Source organism: Castor canadensis, chromosome 10 (genome assembly GCF_047511655.1).
Source record: "Castor canadensis chromosome 10, mCasCan1.hap1v2, whole genome shotgun sequence".
Classification (NCBI taxonomy): Eukaryota; Metazoa; Chordata; class Mammalia; order Rodentia; family Castoridae; genus Castor; species Castor canadensis.
This window is the reverse complement of record NC_133395.1, coordinates 45,913,928-45,932,118: the sequence shown is the minus strand read 5'-3', so window position 1 is coordinate 45,932,118 and position 18,191 is coordinate 45,913,928.

The window sequence follows — 18,191 nt, the reverse complement described above, 5'->3', positions numbered from 1 at the left end:
TATGTGCTTTTGGTACATGGCTTCGTTTGTTCAACATAATGCTATTACTTATAGCAATCCTTTATTGTTGTATTGCTGTGCATCATCCTATTGTATTAATATAAAAGTTGTTTCTCCATATTCTTTTTGGTGAAAATTTGGGTTGCTTTCAGTTTGCAGATATTAGGAACAAAAGTGCTATGAACACACTGGTTTAGGAAAAACACACATTGGCACATAAACCTATTCAAATGAGCTAAGTAATTACCCCACTCTTTTTTTTTTATTCAAATGTGCATACAATGCTGGGGTCATTTCTCCCCCATCTCCCTACCCCCTCACTTAATACCCACCTGTCCCCTCCCTCTGGCCCCCATCCCCTCAATACCCGGCAGAAACTATTTTGCCCTTATCTCTAATTTTGTTGAAGACAGAGTATAAGCAATAATAGGAAGGAACAAGTGTTTTTGCTGGTTGAGATAAGGATAGCTACACAGAGAGTTGACTCACATTAATTTCCTGTGCGTGTGTGTTACCTTCTAGGTTAATTCTTCTTGATCTAACCTTTTCTCTAGTTCCTGGTCCTCTTCTCCTGTTGGCCTCAGTTGCTTTTAAGGTATCTGCTTTGGTTTCTCTACATTGTGGGCAACAAATGCTATCTAGTTTTTTAAGTGTCTTACCTATCCTAATATCTTCCTTGCCTGCTCTCGCATATATCTTGTGATCAAAGTCCAATCACCTTGTTCTGTTTGCCCTTGATGAATGGCTGCATATGAGGGAGAACATACAATTTTTGGTCTTTTGGGCCAAGCTAACCTCACTCAGAATGATGTTCTCCAATTCCATCCATTACCAGTGAATGATAACATTTCGTTCTTCTTCATGGTTGCATAAAAATCCACTGTGTATAGATATCACATTTTCTTAATCCATTCGTCATTTTGGCTATTTCCATAACTTGGCTATTGTGAATAGTGCTGCAATAAACATGACTGTGCAGTTGCCTCTGGAGTAACTTGTGTCACAGTCTTTTGGGTATATCCTCAAGAGTGGTATTGCTGGATCATATGGTAGATCAATGTCTAGCTTTTTAAGTAGCCTCTAAATTTTTTCCAGAGTGATTGTACTAGTTTACATTCCCACCTGCAGTATAAGAGGGGTTCCTTTTTCCCTGCATCCTTGCCAACACCTGTTGTTGGTGGTGTTGCTGATGATGGCTATTCTAACAGGGGTGAGGTAGAATCTTAGTGTGGTTTTAATTTGCATTTCCTTTATTGCTAGAGATGGTGAGCATTTTTTCATGTGTTTTTTGGCCATTTGAATTTCTTCTTTTGAGAAAGTTCTGTTTAGTGCACTTGCCCATTTCTTTATTGGTTCATTAGTTTTGGGAGAATTTAGTTTTTTAAGTTCCTTACATATTCTGGTTATCAGTCCTTTGTCTGATGTGTAGCTGGCAAATATTTCCTCCCACTCTTTGGGTGTTCTCTTCAGTTTAAGACCATTTCTTTTGTTGAGCAAAAGCTTTTTAGTTTTATGAGGTCCCATTCATCTATGCTATCTCTTAGTTGCTGTGCTGCTGGGGTTTCATTGAGAAAGTTCTTACCTATACTACTAACTCCAGAGTATTTCCTACTCTTTCTTATATCAACTTAAGAGTTTGGGGTCTGATATTAAGATCCTTGATCCATTTTGAGTTAATCTTGGTATAGGGTGATATACATGGATCTAGTTTCAGTTTTTTGCAGACTGCTAACCAGTTTTCCAGCAGTTTTTGTTGAAGAGGCTGTCTTTTCTCCATCGTATATTTTTAGCACCTTTGTCAAAGATAAGTTAGTAATAGTTGTGTGGCTTCATATCTGGGTCCTCTATTCTGTTCCACTGGTCTTCATGTCTGTTTTTTGTGCCAGTACCATGCTATTTTTATTGTTATTGCTTTCTAATATAGTTTGAAGTTGGTTATCCTGATACCGCCAACATTGTTCTTTTGACTAAGTATTGCCTTGGCTATTCGTGACCTCTTGTGTTTCCATATAAATTTAATGGTAGATTTTTCAATCTCTTTAATGAATGTCATTGGAATTTTGATGGGAATTGCATTAAACATGTAGATCACTTTTGGGAGTATAGACATTTTTACTATGTTGATTCTACCAATCCATGAGCATGGGAGATCTCTCCACTTTCTATAGTCTTCCTCAATCTCTTTCTTCAGAAGTTTATACTTTTCCTTGTAGAGGTCGTTCACATCCATTTTTAGGTTTACACCTAGGTATTTGATTTTTTTTGAGGCTATTGTAAATGGAGTTGTTTTCATATATTCTTTCTCAGTTTGTTCATTACTGGTGTATAGAAATACTAATGGGTTTTCTATGTCGATTTTATATCCTGCTACCTTAGTGTAGCTATTGATGGTGTCTAGGAGCTTTTGAGTAGAGTTTTTTGGGTCTTTAAGGTATAGGATCATGTCATCTGCAAATAGGGATATTTTGACAGTTTCTTTATCTATATGTATTCTTTTTATTCCTTCTTCTTGCTTAATTGCTCTGGCTAGGAATTCCAGTACTATGTTGAATAAGAGTGGAGATAGTGGGCATTCTTGTCTAATTCCTGATTTTAGAGGGAATGGTTTAAGTTTTTCTCCATTAACTATAATGCTGGCTGTAGGTTTGTCATATATAGCTTTTATAATGTTGAGGTAATTTCTTTCTATTCCTAGTTTTCTTAGAGCTTTTATCATGAAATGGTGTTCAATCTTATCAAAGGCTTTTTCTGCATCTATTGAGATGATCAAGTGGTTTTTGTCTTTGCCTCTGTTAATGTGGTTTATTACATTTATTGATTTTCATATGTTTAACTACTCCTGCATTCTTGGGATGAAGCCTACTTGGTCATGGTGAATAATCATTTTGATGTGTTGTTGAATTTGGTATGCCATTATTTTGTTGAGGATTTTTGCAACAATGTTCATTAAGGAGATTTGCCTATAGTTCTCCTTTTTGGAGGTGTCTTTGCCTGGTTTTGGGATAAGTGTAATACTGGCTTCATAAATTGTGTTAGGCAGTTTTCCTTCCCTTTCTATTTCATGAAACAGTTTAAGAAGCTTTGGTAGTAGTTCTTCTTTAAAGGTCTGATAGAATTCAGCAAAGAATCCATCAGGTCCTGGAATTTTCTTTTTGGGAGACTCTCGATTGCTGCTTCAGTTTCACTGGTTTGGTTTTGGATGATCATATGTATCTAGAAATCTGTCCATTTCTTTAAGATTTTCAAATTTATTTTAATATAGGTTCTCGAAGTTAGTCTCTGATGATTTCCTGGACTTTGATGGTGTTTGTTGTTATCTCCCCTTTTGCATTCCTGATTCTACTAATTTGGGTTTTTTCTATCCTCATTTTAGTCAGTTTTGCCACAGGTCTGTCAATCTTGTTTATTTTTTCAAAGAACCAACTTTTTGTTTCATTAATTATTTGTATGGTTTTGTTGGTTTCTATTTCATTGATTTCAGCTCTTATTTTTATTATTTCTCTCCTTCTATTTGTTTTGGGGCTTTGCTTGTTCTTCTTTTTCGAGGAGTTTGAGATGTAGCATTAGGTCATTGATTTGAGATATTTCAGTCTTTTTAATATATGCACTCATGGCTATAAACTTTCCTCTCAGGACTGCCTTTGCTGTGTCCCATAGGTTCCGGCAGGTTCTGTTTTCATTTTCACTGACTTCCAGGAACTTTTTAATTTCCTCTTTTATTTCATCAGTGACTCATTGTTCATTAAGCAATGAGTTATTCAGTTTCCAGCTGTTTGCATGTTTTTTGTCTTTACTTTTGTTGTTGAGTTCTAGTTTTATTGCATTGTGATGAGATAGTATGCATGGTATAATTTCTATTTTCTTACATTTGCTGAGGCTTGCTTTGTGCCTTAGGATATGATCTATTTTAGAGATGGTTCCATGGGCTGCTGAGAAGAATGCATATTGTGTAGAAGTTGGATGAAATTTTCTGTAGACATCAAGTAGGTCTATTTGATCTATTGTATATTTTAGATCTTGGATTTCTTAATTGATTTTTTGTTTGGATGACCTATTTATTGATGATAATAGGGTGTTAAAGTCTCCCACAACCACTGTGTTGGAGTTAATATATCCTTTTAGGTCTTTCAGGGTATTTTAGATGAAATTGGGTGCATTGACATTGGGTGCATACAGGTTGATGACTATTACTTCCTTTTGGTCTATTTCCCCTTTTATTATTATGGAATGTCCTTCTTTATCTCATTTGATCAATGTAGGTTTGAAGTCTATATTGTCAGAGGTAAGTATTGCTACTCCTTCCTGTTTTCAGGGGCCATTGGCTAGGTAAATCTTCTTCCAGCCTTTCATCCTAAGCCTATGCTTATTTCTGTCAGTGACATGGGTCTCCTGTAAGCAACAAATTGTTGGATCTTCCTTTTTAATGCATTTCGTCAAGCGGTGCCTTTTGATGGGTGAATTAAGTCCATTAACATTAAGCGTTAGTACTGATAGGTATGTGGTGATTCCTGTCATTTAGTTGTCTTAGTTGTTTGAAGGTTTGGTTGTGTGTACCTAAGTTGAGGTTACTCTCTACTTTCTTGCTTTTTCTTTTCCTGTAGTTTGGTGCTTCCTGTTCTTTCATGGTTATGTTGGGTTTCACTTTCTGTGTGCAGAATCCCTTGAAGAATCTTTTATAGTGGTGGCTTTGTGGTCACATATTGTTTTAGTTTCTGCTCATCATGAAGACTTTTATTGCTCCATCTATTTTGAATGATAGTTTTGCTGAGTAGAGTATCCTGGGGTTGAAGTTATTTTCATTCAGTGCCCATAAGATCTCTCCCCAAGCTCTTCTTGCTTTTAATGTTTCTATTGAGAAGTCTGCTGTGATTTTGATGGGTTTACCTTTGTATGTGATTTATTTTTCCTCTCTTACAGCCTTCAGTATTCTTTCCCTAGTTTCTGAACTTGTTGTTTTAATAATGATATGCCATGTGGTAATTCTATTTTGATTTGGTCTGTTTGGTGTTCTCGTCTCTTGCATCTGTATGGGAGTATCTTTCTCTAGATTTGAGAAATTTTATGTTATTATTTTGTTGAATATATTATGCATTCCCTTTGCTTGCACCTCTTCTCTTTCTTCAATGCCCATGATTCTCAAGTTTGGTCTTTTGATGGAGTCGGTGAGTTCTTGCATTTTCTTTTCACAGGTCTTGAGTTGTTTAACTAATAGTTCTTCATTTTTCCTTTAATTATCATTTCATCTTCAAGTTCTGAGATTCTGTCTTCTGTTTGTTCTATTCTGCTAGATTGGCCTTCCATTTTGTTTTGCAATTCTGTTTTGTTCTTTTTTCTGAGGTTTTTCATAGCCTGTGTAGTTTCCTCTTTAATGTTGTCTATTTTTGGCCTGAGTTCGTTTATCTCTTTATTAATCATGTTCTTTGTTTCACTTTGGTTTTTATACCATGCTTCTATGGTTTCCTTTATTTCTTCTTGTGCTTTTTCAAATTCTCTATTTTTGTTGTCTTGGAATTTCTTGAGTGTCTCCTGTGCATTTTGGTTGACCATATCCAGTATCATCTCTATAAAATTCTCATTGAGTACCTGTAGTATTTCTTCTTTTAGAAGAAGAAGAAGCCCACTTCTTGTGGGCTTCATTGGGTTGTTTGGCACAGTTCATTTCATTTTGTTGGAGTCTGGATCTGAGTATCTGTTTTCTTCCCTTCCCTCTGGTTCCTGTACTACATTTTTACTATGGGGAAACTGGTTTCCCTGTTTTTTCTGTCTTCCTCTCATTGCCTTTGGTGTTGTTATTGTTCCTGTACTGTGTGCAATTAAGTATTTTCTAAATTGTAATAATAGTACTGGTGGTATTTATAATGGAAATGTGAGAGGAGATGGAAAGCAAAGAAGTTAAAGGAAAAGGGAAAAACAATAAAGAAGTAGAAAAAACAAAACAAAGACACAAACAAAAAAAGTTTCAAAGATATAAACAGGGAGAGATATTGTACTAATCAACCATAAGCTGAACAGGCATTAGAGAGACAGAGAATTGAAAATAAAAAATAAAAATAATAATAATAACATTAAAGTTAAAAATAAATAAATGAAAAAAAAATCTCCAAGTTCCAATGCAATAAAATTTCATTCTTAATAGTTTTGATGTTTGTCCCTCAGCCTCCAATCCTGGAGATGGTGCATCAGAAGTAGTTCTGTGGTTGTCTCATCAAAGGGGAAAAAGACTGGAAAAAACAAAATAAAACATAACCTCACAAAACAAAACAAAACAAAAAAAACCCACAAAGTGTCCCAAGTTCAAATGCAATACAGTTTCAGTAAGTTTCTCAGCATGCAGGTGTATTTCGGTTGTTGTCTCATCAATGGAAGAGAGAGAGAAAAAAAAAGAGTCTGGGGACAGCTTTGTGACTGACTGTGGCTGTGGCTCACCTGCCCACTGCTGTCAGCCTGCTGTTGCTGGAGGCGTTATTTATGCAGATCTCAGGAGTGAGCTTAACACTCACCTGGCCCCTCAGGCTTTGTTTGCTCAGAGTTCTCCTGGGTGTGACCGCCAGTGCTACAAGCTTTCCCCTTTCCAAGCACACTGGGGGAGGTGACACTGCACCGCTTTCTCAGGACAGCTCATGTGGGAAGTGGTTGCCCCTCCTCTCTTTGGAGTTTTCCTCCCACTGCCAATTTTACAAGCTTTTCTGCTCCTGATTGCTTGGTGTGTGCTGCTGCTCCTACCTTCTCCTGCCTGGCTTGTTTGTTTACAGCTCACATGGGATGTGGGTGTTCCCCCCTCTCCTGTGGAGTTTTCCTCCCTCAGCCACTTTTACAAGCTTTCCTGCTCCTGGCTGCTGGGCAGTTGTGGCCACTCCTGCTTTCTCTGGCTGGCTTGTTTATTTACAGCTCCATGTGGGATTCCCCTTACCCCCCTTTGGTGCTCAGGGCCCCCCACCCTCTTTGCTGTGTGTCTTTTTCTTTTTGGTTATTGCTTATTATTCAGTTTCTCTTTTTTTCTCTCGGTGGGGGTTGGTCTGTCCCGTGGGCTATGCTGATCTGGTCCAGGGTTGTCTATGGGAGTACTGCGTACCGATTAGCTCATGTGTGGTCCGCGTCTTCCCAAGCCATGTGGGCACTGCCATCTGGTGGTGGTGCAGGAGCCCTCCTGGTTTCTCTGTTTAATGGGAAGTGGAGATGCTCTGTGCAGGCTGCAGGTGTGTGTGGAGAAGTCAAAGTTTTCCTCTTCCCAGTGGTTTTTCCTGTAAGGTGTATTTCCAGCGTCTCTCCAAGATTTTACTTTAGGAGGCACGCTTTCTGCTTCCTCCCTCTAGCCACCATCTTGGAATCCCTCCTACTCCACTCTTTACTAGCTCATTATTTGAGATAAAAAACACTACTACAATCTCAATTAAGCCTAGAAAAAATAGATGTGTTGATAGATAAATATTAAGAGTTTTTAACAATTTAATGAACACAGTAAATATTGCCATTGTAACATCTTCCAAAAGTGATGAGAATTGCATATGAGTCACTCAACCTCTTTATTACAAGCAAGAGGTGTTATTATTCTAACTTCATGAGAGCACACATTTTATGCTTATAGGAATTTGTGAACAAATTTGTGCTGTTTTCAATAATATCTATACAATCACATGCTTGTCTTTTGTTGAAACAGGACTATAAGACTAACAACAGCATCCACAAAACAAAATGTAAATGAAGTAAAGAAATTTGGTCATAAGATTTTAATAGTTAACAGCACCTTAGGCTTTTTGACACAGTCTTGCTGTGTAGCCCAGTTGAACTGGAATTGATTATGCAGCTCAGTTTGACTTCATAAACCTTCTTCCTTACATACTCCTTAGCATACTGGGTGTTGAGATTAAAGGCATGCACTACCGTGACCAGTTCATTACATAACATTTTAATATGAAGAAAATTATGAGAATAAATAGTACAATGATTACTAGAGCTGGTTGAAATTAGAACACCAGAGGATAATTAAAAACTTCACAATCACTAATCCACTTTCGAAAAGTAAATCAGAAGTACATTCAGGAATTATGTTTTTAAAGCTTTGTAGTTTATTTGGATATACCTCTTCTCAGCACTTGGAAATCACCAGTTTCATTTCTCACTTTACATGCTTGAAAAGCCTTTTCTTTCTTATGTACAAAATATCAAATGATTTTATGTTATTTGAATTAATTTTATATTATATAAAATCTGTCTAGACTGTAACATCATCAATTGTATAGAATCAATTTGACCTGGTATCTTTAATAAGCTAAGTCACACTATCTTTTGCAGTATCTAGTATATTCCTGCTATGCAAATCTTAGAGACATGATGAATAGGAAACCCATGAATTAATTTGATGCACAAAACAACACTAATTCTCTAAGTATGAAATTTTGGAGGAATTAGTACACACTACTTCTTATGAATTGATGTGAAAGACAATAGATATACTTACCTTAGAAAGAATTTTCATGACCTGCACAATTGAGCTACACATACAGCTAATAATTACAAAACGGATCCAAAACAAAGACAAAGAATACATTCATATTCAAATATCTAATAGTTTAATGTGAATGAGTCTAACACATGAACAAAAAAATGAGTTAACTATAAATTTTCATTGATTAATATGATAATCTGTATTAAAGGAAAATACTACAGGTAATGTATTCTTTCTTTTTTTTAAATAAAACATTCCTGGAATGGTATTTAGAAGATTTGCTAATAACTTGCTTTTGCCATATGCACATATTCTGTGTTATTCTCATTTTGGAATTGAGTGAAGTCATAAATATTAAGAAAAAAATCTTAGTAAATGATAAGTGATTCTGCATGCAATATGTAATTAAGCATCTTTACACCATTTTATTTATTTTAATGTTCCTGTGTGGGCCTCTGATGACTAATATTTTAAAGGAACCATTACAAACTCAATTTGCCTTTATCTTTCATTATATATGGCCTATTTTATTAGACACTGTTATTGTGGATTACACAATCATTTAAAAATATTAGACCTTGTAAAGTTTGTGATTCTCATGTCTAATATCCAAGCTAAATAATTAATTGAAATAATAGGCATTAAGCATATGTCATGTGATTTTTACTGTAATGGGTAATATGGAAACAATAGTGAATGTGACTTCTTCATAGACTCCCAAGACTAGAACCTGGTCATTAGTACATGTATTGTGCGAAACTTAAGTTTTACTCTTTTTAGTATAAATTATTCTTTTTACAAGCCATGATTGCTTCCATTTATTACTTATTTACTTATTGGCAGTAGTGAGGTTTGAACTCAGGGCCTTCTGCTTTAACTAGCACCTGAGCCACATCCCCAGATCCTTTGTTGTTTTAATTATATTTCAGCTAAGGTCTCATGCATTTTCTCCATGGGCAGCCTCTGACTGTGATACAACTATCTCCACTGTTAGCTAGAATTACATCTGTGCCCCTCCATCCTGACTTTCTTGTTTATTTTTTATTTACTTTTTATTTTTTATTGTTTTGGTGCATGGGGGTACATTGTGGCATTTATAAACATTTTTACAATGTATCAGATATGTCATATTTGGATTTAGATTTAGTTTTCCTAAATTTTCCTGAGCTGGCCTTAAATTGCAATCCTCCTGATCCTCACACAGCTGAGAATGCAGGTGTAAGACACCATTCCTGGCCACAGACTGATTTCAATGTAAAAAAAAAATTAAGTTATTTCCACATAAAACTGTATCCTAATTTAAGAGAATGCTTTAATTCCTAGAGTAGTCATAATGCCTTTATAAGACTAATAATGTTGTTATTAGTTTACAATAGGTCACATTCACCTTTACAATTTTTTTCTCAACTATACTGACCAATTTCCACTGTTAGTAACATAACAGAATGTATTGCCTGTCATGAGTAAAATACTTGTAAAACAAACATTTGATTTACACACTTTCTGTTGACCGAGAGATATGAAATTAATCACACCACTGATTAATGTACTTAAAGCTGACTAGAAGGCAATAAGATTATGTAGTTATATTTACGAAAGTCAGAAAAACAATTTTCAAGGAACATGTATGTTAACCCTTCTTCATATTATATTCATGTGAAACTGCTGGGGTGCAGTGCAGGGGCAGAAGGATAGGGTCCTGGATTTCTTTCCCAGGAAGGGGGAGAGAGAGAGAGAGAGAAGAATATTGTTTTACAATATTCCTGGCTAATTATGTATCTAATATATAAAGACTATTATTTTATAACAGAATTTAAGATGAATACCACACTTGTTTGATAATTTGACCTTCACAAATATTTGCAGAGATAAAAATAAAATCTTGAGCAATTGCCAGCTTTAAGAAAAGAAATTAATTATTTCCTCTATGTAAGTCTTCAGGATTTAATAGGTTGCACATAATAATTTTCAGGCCTGCATTCATTACATAAAAAAGATATGCATTATTTCTCCTAATAACAGAATTGAGACCTGTGCAGCAATTTTTGACTATGAAAGAATCTGAAAGAAGATCATATGACTCCCTTTTTTCCCATTTAAAGCAGTTCATAGCTTCTCACTGATGGGCTTAATTGTTCATGTTCATTAAATTTTGATTCAGTGTCCTTTCATTTTTGTATCTGAGTGACTTGGTGTGCTAAGTCAAAGTTGGAAAGTGAAAAAAATGCAACAAGATGTCATTCTCTACAAGAATTAAACCAACACTTTTCTTTCTGAAGTGTAGCTTCAAGTATTTCTCTATGCAGCTACCAGATTGAACTATGACATAGGCAATCCATTCTTTTCAGCTGTCTCCATGATGGATCCACAAGCTCTATCTTCTCTAAGCTGCATTTTTTTAACCTACTAAAATTGGACAATTCAGGTAACTCAAATAAAAGATGCCTGTTTACTGACCTAGTTAAATGGCATGCTTACCTTTGTAAAAACAAATGATAATCCCTCTTGCACACACTGAAATGCAAACCTTAACAAATCTGTCAGCTACTAGAACTGAAGGATTCTATGTTGTCCTTTGTACTTAGCTAGAAAAAAACAACCACACAGTTAAGGAATTCTCTTTTTGCAGACATTGGATGTCTTTTCCATTGAAGTACAATCAAGAATTAAGATGATAAATTGATTTAAAAGTACCAAAACAAGTTGAAAGCAAAAGTCTTTCAGGTTGAAATGTGCAGATATTAAAATACATTTATATAGAGTGATAACCCAGGTACTAGTTTTATACAGACCCATAGTATATGTTCTGTTCCATATTTTTAAACAAGAAAAATACTTTCAATAGTTTCATTCAAATTAATTCATCCTGTCTTAGAAAACTAACAGCAATGTTTTCATTCTGAAGCTGAATGCTTTTCAAAGGCCAGACCTTATCAATTCTAAGTTCTTTGTGTTTAAACTTGAATACTGAGCATAGGACATAAATGTCCTAAAATTCTTCCTTTCATTTCTTCAAAAACAATGTATTTCTTTCCACTTATCCAAGAATGAATAGATACAATGTGAAATTTTCTACAGCCATTTCATTTTTTTCAAAATAGTGGAAGATATTTTCCTTTTGCTCTGTTCATCTGACACATTTTAGTTGTTTCCTTAAATTTAAAACATCTAAAACTATCATTGTTTAATTCTAGGGAATATGCTTTATGTTAAAATGTAAAACAATTATTATGGACATTGCTGTAATATATCTAAGGTTTACAGTGCATTATTCACTAACACATGAGTATTATCTATTGAAAGTTATGAACTGTTTGTCAAAAAAAGGATGTTTATTTCTTATGAATGTAAGTTATAAATTTTTATTTAATCATAAAATGTCATTGATTACTCTGGATACTGGTGGCTCACACCTGTAAATCTAACTATTTGGGAGGCTGAGATAGGGAGAAACATGGTTCAAGAACAACCCAGCCAAATAGTTTGTGAGCCAACATCTGAGAATAATCAGAGCACAATGGACTGCAAGTGTGACTCCAGCAGCACAGTGCCTGCTTTGCAAATGCAAAATAAATATCATTGTTAAAACTGTGAATTCCCACCAGACATATTTTATATTTGTGGAGCCCAAGTTACACCTCAGTACTGGAGTACTGGCCTAGCATTCTAGAGACCCTGTGCTTGAGCCTAAACATGCACGTGCACACACACGCACACACACACACACACACACACACACACACACACACACACACACACACACATTTTAGCACAGAATTTGCAGAAATTACTATAATCTAAGCCCATGTTGACAGCAGCAATGACTACAACTGGGATCACAGGAATATATGAATTGTTGGTAAACTTTCAGAAACCTGGAGGTAGTTAGGTGAATTGTCCTGGAATATTTTGACTGGCTTATTATATTGCATATATACTACCTTTATACTATGTTGTTACAAGTTCCTTGCTCTATTGCACTCTGGCTCTGCATTTTCTATGCCACAAGTATTCCATAAGTGCATTTTGCATCCATAGCAGAATGAATATAGACAAATACCTGACCTGAAACTTCTGTACAACTTTCTAGAAGCAAGGCACACATTGACTAATTTAAAAATATCTTGCTAATAATATGTAAATATTAATATTTGTTTAACTGATGCCAAAGGAAATGGAATATACAAACTATATTTGAATTTGGATACTTGATATAATACTAAAATGCTTAGAAAGGAGATTTAAGTCACTTCTATGTAGACATGAATTTTTGTGTTTTGATAATTCTCACTAACCCAAATTTTGCTTTAAAATACTTCATTAGAAAGCAAGGAAATTCTCTGTATTGGTAATTCCACACATATTTCACATTGTGGTTATAAAAAATACATTTTGTCCCTTAAACCTCTATATAGTTAAAACTCTCAAAAAAAAAAAAAAGAGAAAACCCTAAAGCTCCACAAATTAAAAGATACTAGAGCTAGGGTGCATGGTTTTTTTTAATTATTATTATTTTTTATTGTTTTATTATTCATATGTGCATAGAACGCTTGGGTCATTACTCCCCTGTGTCCCCAACCCTCCCTTACCACCCACTCTGCCCCCTCCTTCTTCCCCCACCCCCTCGATACCCTGCAGAAACTATTTTGCCCTTATCTCTAATTTTGTTGAAGAGATAGTATAAGCAATAATAGGAAGGAACAAGGGTTTTTGCTGGTTGAGATAAGGATAGCTATACAGGAAGTTGACTCACATTAATTTCCTCTGCGTGTGTGTTACCTTCTAGGTTAATTCTTTTTGATCTAACCTTTTCTCTAGTTCCTGGTCCCCTTCTCCTATTGGCCTCAATTGCTTTTAAGGTATCTGCTTTAGTTTCTCTGCGTTCAGGGCAACAAATGCTAGCTAATTTTTTAGGTGTCTTACCTATCCTCACCCCTCCCTTGTGTCCTCTTGCTTTTATCATGTGCTCAAAGTCCAATCCCGTTGTTGTGTTTGCCCTTGATCTAATGTCCACATATGAGGGAGAACATATGATTTTTGGTCTTTTGGGCCAGGCTAACCTCACTCAGAATGATGTTCTCCAATTCCATCCATTTACCAGTGAATGATAACATTTCGTTCTTCTTCATAGATGCATAAAATTCCATTGTGTGTAGATACCACATTTTCTTAATCCATTCATCAGTGGTGGGGCATTTTAGCTGTTTCCATAACTTGGCTATTGTGAATCATGCTGCAATAAACATGGGAGTGCAGGTTCCTCTGGAGTTTATCATCAGCATTCTGTAACACAGCACTGTTTGAATGAATGTCCCCAAAATGTCATTGTGCTAAAGACTAGGTTACCCAGGGTGGTGCTGTTGGGAGATAATGGAACCTTTGAGAGCTAGAGTCTAGTGGACAATTCTTAGGTTATTGTGGATGTTAATTCAAAAGAAACTAGAGACAATATCTTAGATCACAAAGCAAGTACAAACAAATAAAGGAAAACTGAAATAACTCCCTGCAAACTGTCCAATCACAATGCAGTAAATCTGGAACTTAACAATAAAATAAGTAGCAGAAAATACTCAAAAACTGGAGGTTGAACAACACATTGCTCAATGATCAATGAATCATAGAAAAAATAATGGAAGAAATCAAAAAGTTCCTACAATTTAATGAAAATGAAACTACAACCTATCAGAAGCTTTGGGACACAGCACAGGCAGTCCTAAGAGGAAATTTTATCACCATGAGTGCATATATTAAAAACACAGAAAGATTGCAAATGACCTAATGTTGCATCTCAAACTCCTAGAAAATCAAAAACAAGCTAAGCCCAAAATAAGCAGAAGGAGAGAAATAATAAAACTAAGGGACAAAATCAAAGATATAGAGACCAAAAAATAAACAGGATTGACAAATCCCTGGAAAATATGACTAAAATAAAGAAGGAAAAGACCCAAATTATTAAAATTAGAAATGAAAAGGGGGAGAAAACAAGAGACAACAAGGAAATTCTCAGAATCATAAGGGACTAGTTTGAAAACCTATATTCAGATAAATTGGAAAATCTAGAAGAAATGGATAAATTTCTAGATACATATGACCATCCAAAATTGAACAAAAAGGATATCAATTACCTAAACAGATCTATAATATTCAATGAAATTGAGGTAGTAATAAAGAGTCTCCCCAAAAAATTAAAGTCAAAGACTGAACATACTCACCAGTGAATTCTAGTAAACTTTTAAAGAAAAACTAATACCAACACTCCTTAAACTTTTCCATAAAAGAGAAAGTGATGGGACACTGCCTAACTCATTCTATGAAACCAACATTACACTTATCCCCAAATCACACAAGGACACAATAAAAAAAGAAAATTACAATCCAATTTCTTTAATGAAAATTCTCCTTAAATGAAAAATCATCAATAAAATTATTGCAAACTGAATTCAACAGTATGTCAAAAAGATTATACACCACTACCAAGTGGGCTTCATTCCAGGGATTCAGGCATGGTTTAATATACACAAATCATTATGTGTAATACAGCATATTAACAGAAGCAAAGAGAAATAGTACTTGATCATCTGAATAGATACAGAAAAAGGCTTTGATAAAATTCAACACTCTTTCATGATAAAACCTCTGATGAAGCCAGGAAAAGAAGGAATATACCTCAACATAATAAAGGCTATATATGACATAGATATAGCCACACCATACTTAATAGAGAAAAACTGAAACCATTTCCTCTGAAGTCAGGAGCAAGACAAGGGTATTCACTCTCCTCACTTCTATTTAACATATTCTCAGAATTCCTAGCCAGAGCAATGAGGCAGGCAGAAGAAATAAAAGTTAAAGAATAAGTCAAATTATCCTTAACAACAGATGGCATGATCTTCTACCTAAAAGATCAAAAAAAAAAAAAAAACTTCACCAAAAAAATCTCCTAGACACCATAATCAGCTTCAGCAAAGTAGCAGGATACAAAATAAATTGAGAAACATAAGTAGCCTTTCTATTCAACAATAATGAACAGATTGAAAAAAAGGTGTGGGAAAACAATTCCATGTACAATACCCCCACAAAAAAACACCTAAGAATAAACATAATAAATAATGTTTTGTATCCTCTACAAGGAAAGCTGCAAATCATTGAAGACAGAAATTAAAGACGACCACAAAGGATAGATACATCTCCCATGCTCATGGATTGGTAGAATCACCTTAGTGAAAAACGGCTATACTACCAAAAAGCAATTTACACATTCAATGCAATTCCCATCAAAATTCCAATGACATTCATCACAAGATAGGAAAATCAACCCTAAAGTTCATTTGGAAGCACAAAATTCTGCAAATGGACAAGGCAATAATGAACACAAGAAGCAGTACTGGAGGTATCACAATACCCAACTTCAAACTATACTACAGAACCACAACAATAAAATTAGTGTGGTACTGGCATAAAAACAGATATGAAGACAAGTGGAACAGCATAAAAGACCCGGATATAAGTCCACGCAGCTATGCTCATCCTGTTTTTGACAAAGGTGCCAAAAACATACGATGGAGAAAAGATAGACTCTTCTACAAATGTTGCTAGGAAAACTGGATATCTCCCTACAGAAAACTAAAACTGGATCCATGTCTTTCACCCTGTACCAGTTTCAACTCAAAGTGTATTAAGAATCTTAATATAAGACCTGAATTTTTTTTCCCTTTATTGTTTATCTGGGTGGTGGTACATTGGTAGCATTTACAAAGTTACTTACAATGTATCCAATGTCCCTCTACTGTTCTCCATTATCTCCCCTCCACTGATTCCTGGAGTAGTTTCAACAGTATCATTTTTGCATTTATATACATGTATACACATTTTTTGTACTATATTCACCCTCCTACTCCATTTTCCCCACATTTTCTCCCTCCCATTGGTGGCAGCCCTCCCTTGGACAGGACTTATTTCACCCTCCTATTCTCTGATTTTGTAGAAGAGAAAAGAGAAAATGAAAAATACTGCATTTTACCTTGTTTGAGATAAAAGTAGCTACACAGAGAGTTTCCTTGTGACATTTCCATATATATGTGTATTATAACCCCAATTGGTTTATGTCTTCTATTTTTCTTCATTCTACCTTAATGCCTTTCTTGTGGTAGTTTCAGTTGGTTTAAGGTTTCTGTATTCATTCTTGTAAAGACAGTATGTCAATCATATTCAAGTTCTTAGTTTCTGTACTCAGCCCATGTGTGACTTCCCCTTAGTGTGGTCTATATTCTATACATGAGAGAGAACATTTGGCTTTTGGTCATCTGAGTCTGGCTAATTTCTCTTAAGGTGATGTTCTCCAGTTCTATTCGTTTCCTGTGAATGACAAAATTTCATTCTTCTTTGTGATTGAGTAAAATTCCATTGTATATAAACACCATAATTTATTAATCCATTTGTCAGTAATGGGACATCTTGGCTGTTTCCAAAGCATAGCTGGTGTAAATAGTACTGCAATAAACTTGTGTGTTCAGATGCTTTTGTTGTAAGCTAACTCACAATCCTTATATACCCCTCTGAGTGTTATTTTTGGATAGTATGGCAGTTCGACTTTTAGATTTTTAAGGAGCCTCCATACTATTTTCTGTAGTGGTTGTACTAGCTTACATTCTCCCCAGCAGTGTATGAGGGTACCTTTTTTCCCACATCCTCATCAACATTTGTTGTCATTTGTGTTCTTAATGGTAGCTATTCTAAAAGGAGTAAGGTAAAATCTTAATGTGGTTTTGATTTGCATTTCCTTTATGTCCAAGGATGGTGAGCATTTCTTTAAGTTTTTTTTTTACCCATTTTGGACTTCTTCCTTTGAAAAGGCTCTGTTCAGTTCATTTGCCCATTTCTTCATTGGGTCATGATTTTTTGCAGAGTTTATATATTCTAGTTATCAGTCCTCTGTCTGATGTATAGCTGGCAAACATTTTCTTCCATTCTATGGATGGCCTTTTCAATTTAGAGACCATTTCTTTTGTTGAGGAGAAGCTTTCCAATTTCATGTAGTCCCATTTGTCAATCCTTTCTCTTAGTTGCAGAGCCACTTGAGGTCTACTAAGGAAGTCATTATATATGCCTCTTGCTTCTAGTGTATTCTCTGCTCTTTTCTGTACTAGCTTTAAGGTTTCAGATCATATTAAGGTTGTTATCCACTTTGAGTTGATACTTTTACAGGGTGAAAGACATTGATCTCATTTCAATTTTCTGCAGGCAGATATCCAGAAGCCAGTGTTGGAATAGTTGTATAGTGATGATAAAAGCCCTGAAGACATGGGATAGAAAGAATATATCTCAACCTAAAGTCCAAAAAATCTGTAGCCAACAATGTGCTAAAAAAAAAACCTTGAAACTATTTCCTTTCGTCAGGAATTAGACAAGGGTGTGCACTCTATCCAGTTTCATTCAATACAGTGCCTGAATTCCTAGCCAGAGCAATAAGGCAAGAACAAAAATAAAAGGGATACAATAGAAAAGGACAAAGTTGAGTTATTCCTACTTTCAGTTGATATGTTTCTATGCTTAAAAGACCCTAAAGACTTCACAACAAAACTCTTATATCTGATAAACAATTTTGACAAAATGGGAGCATAAAAAAATCAGCATATCAAACTCAGTAGCTTTTCTATATATCAATAATAACCAGGCAAAGAAAGAAATCAGAAAAACAATTCCATTCACAATAGATTCTAAACAAAAACATAAAAGCAAATCCAAT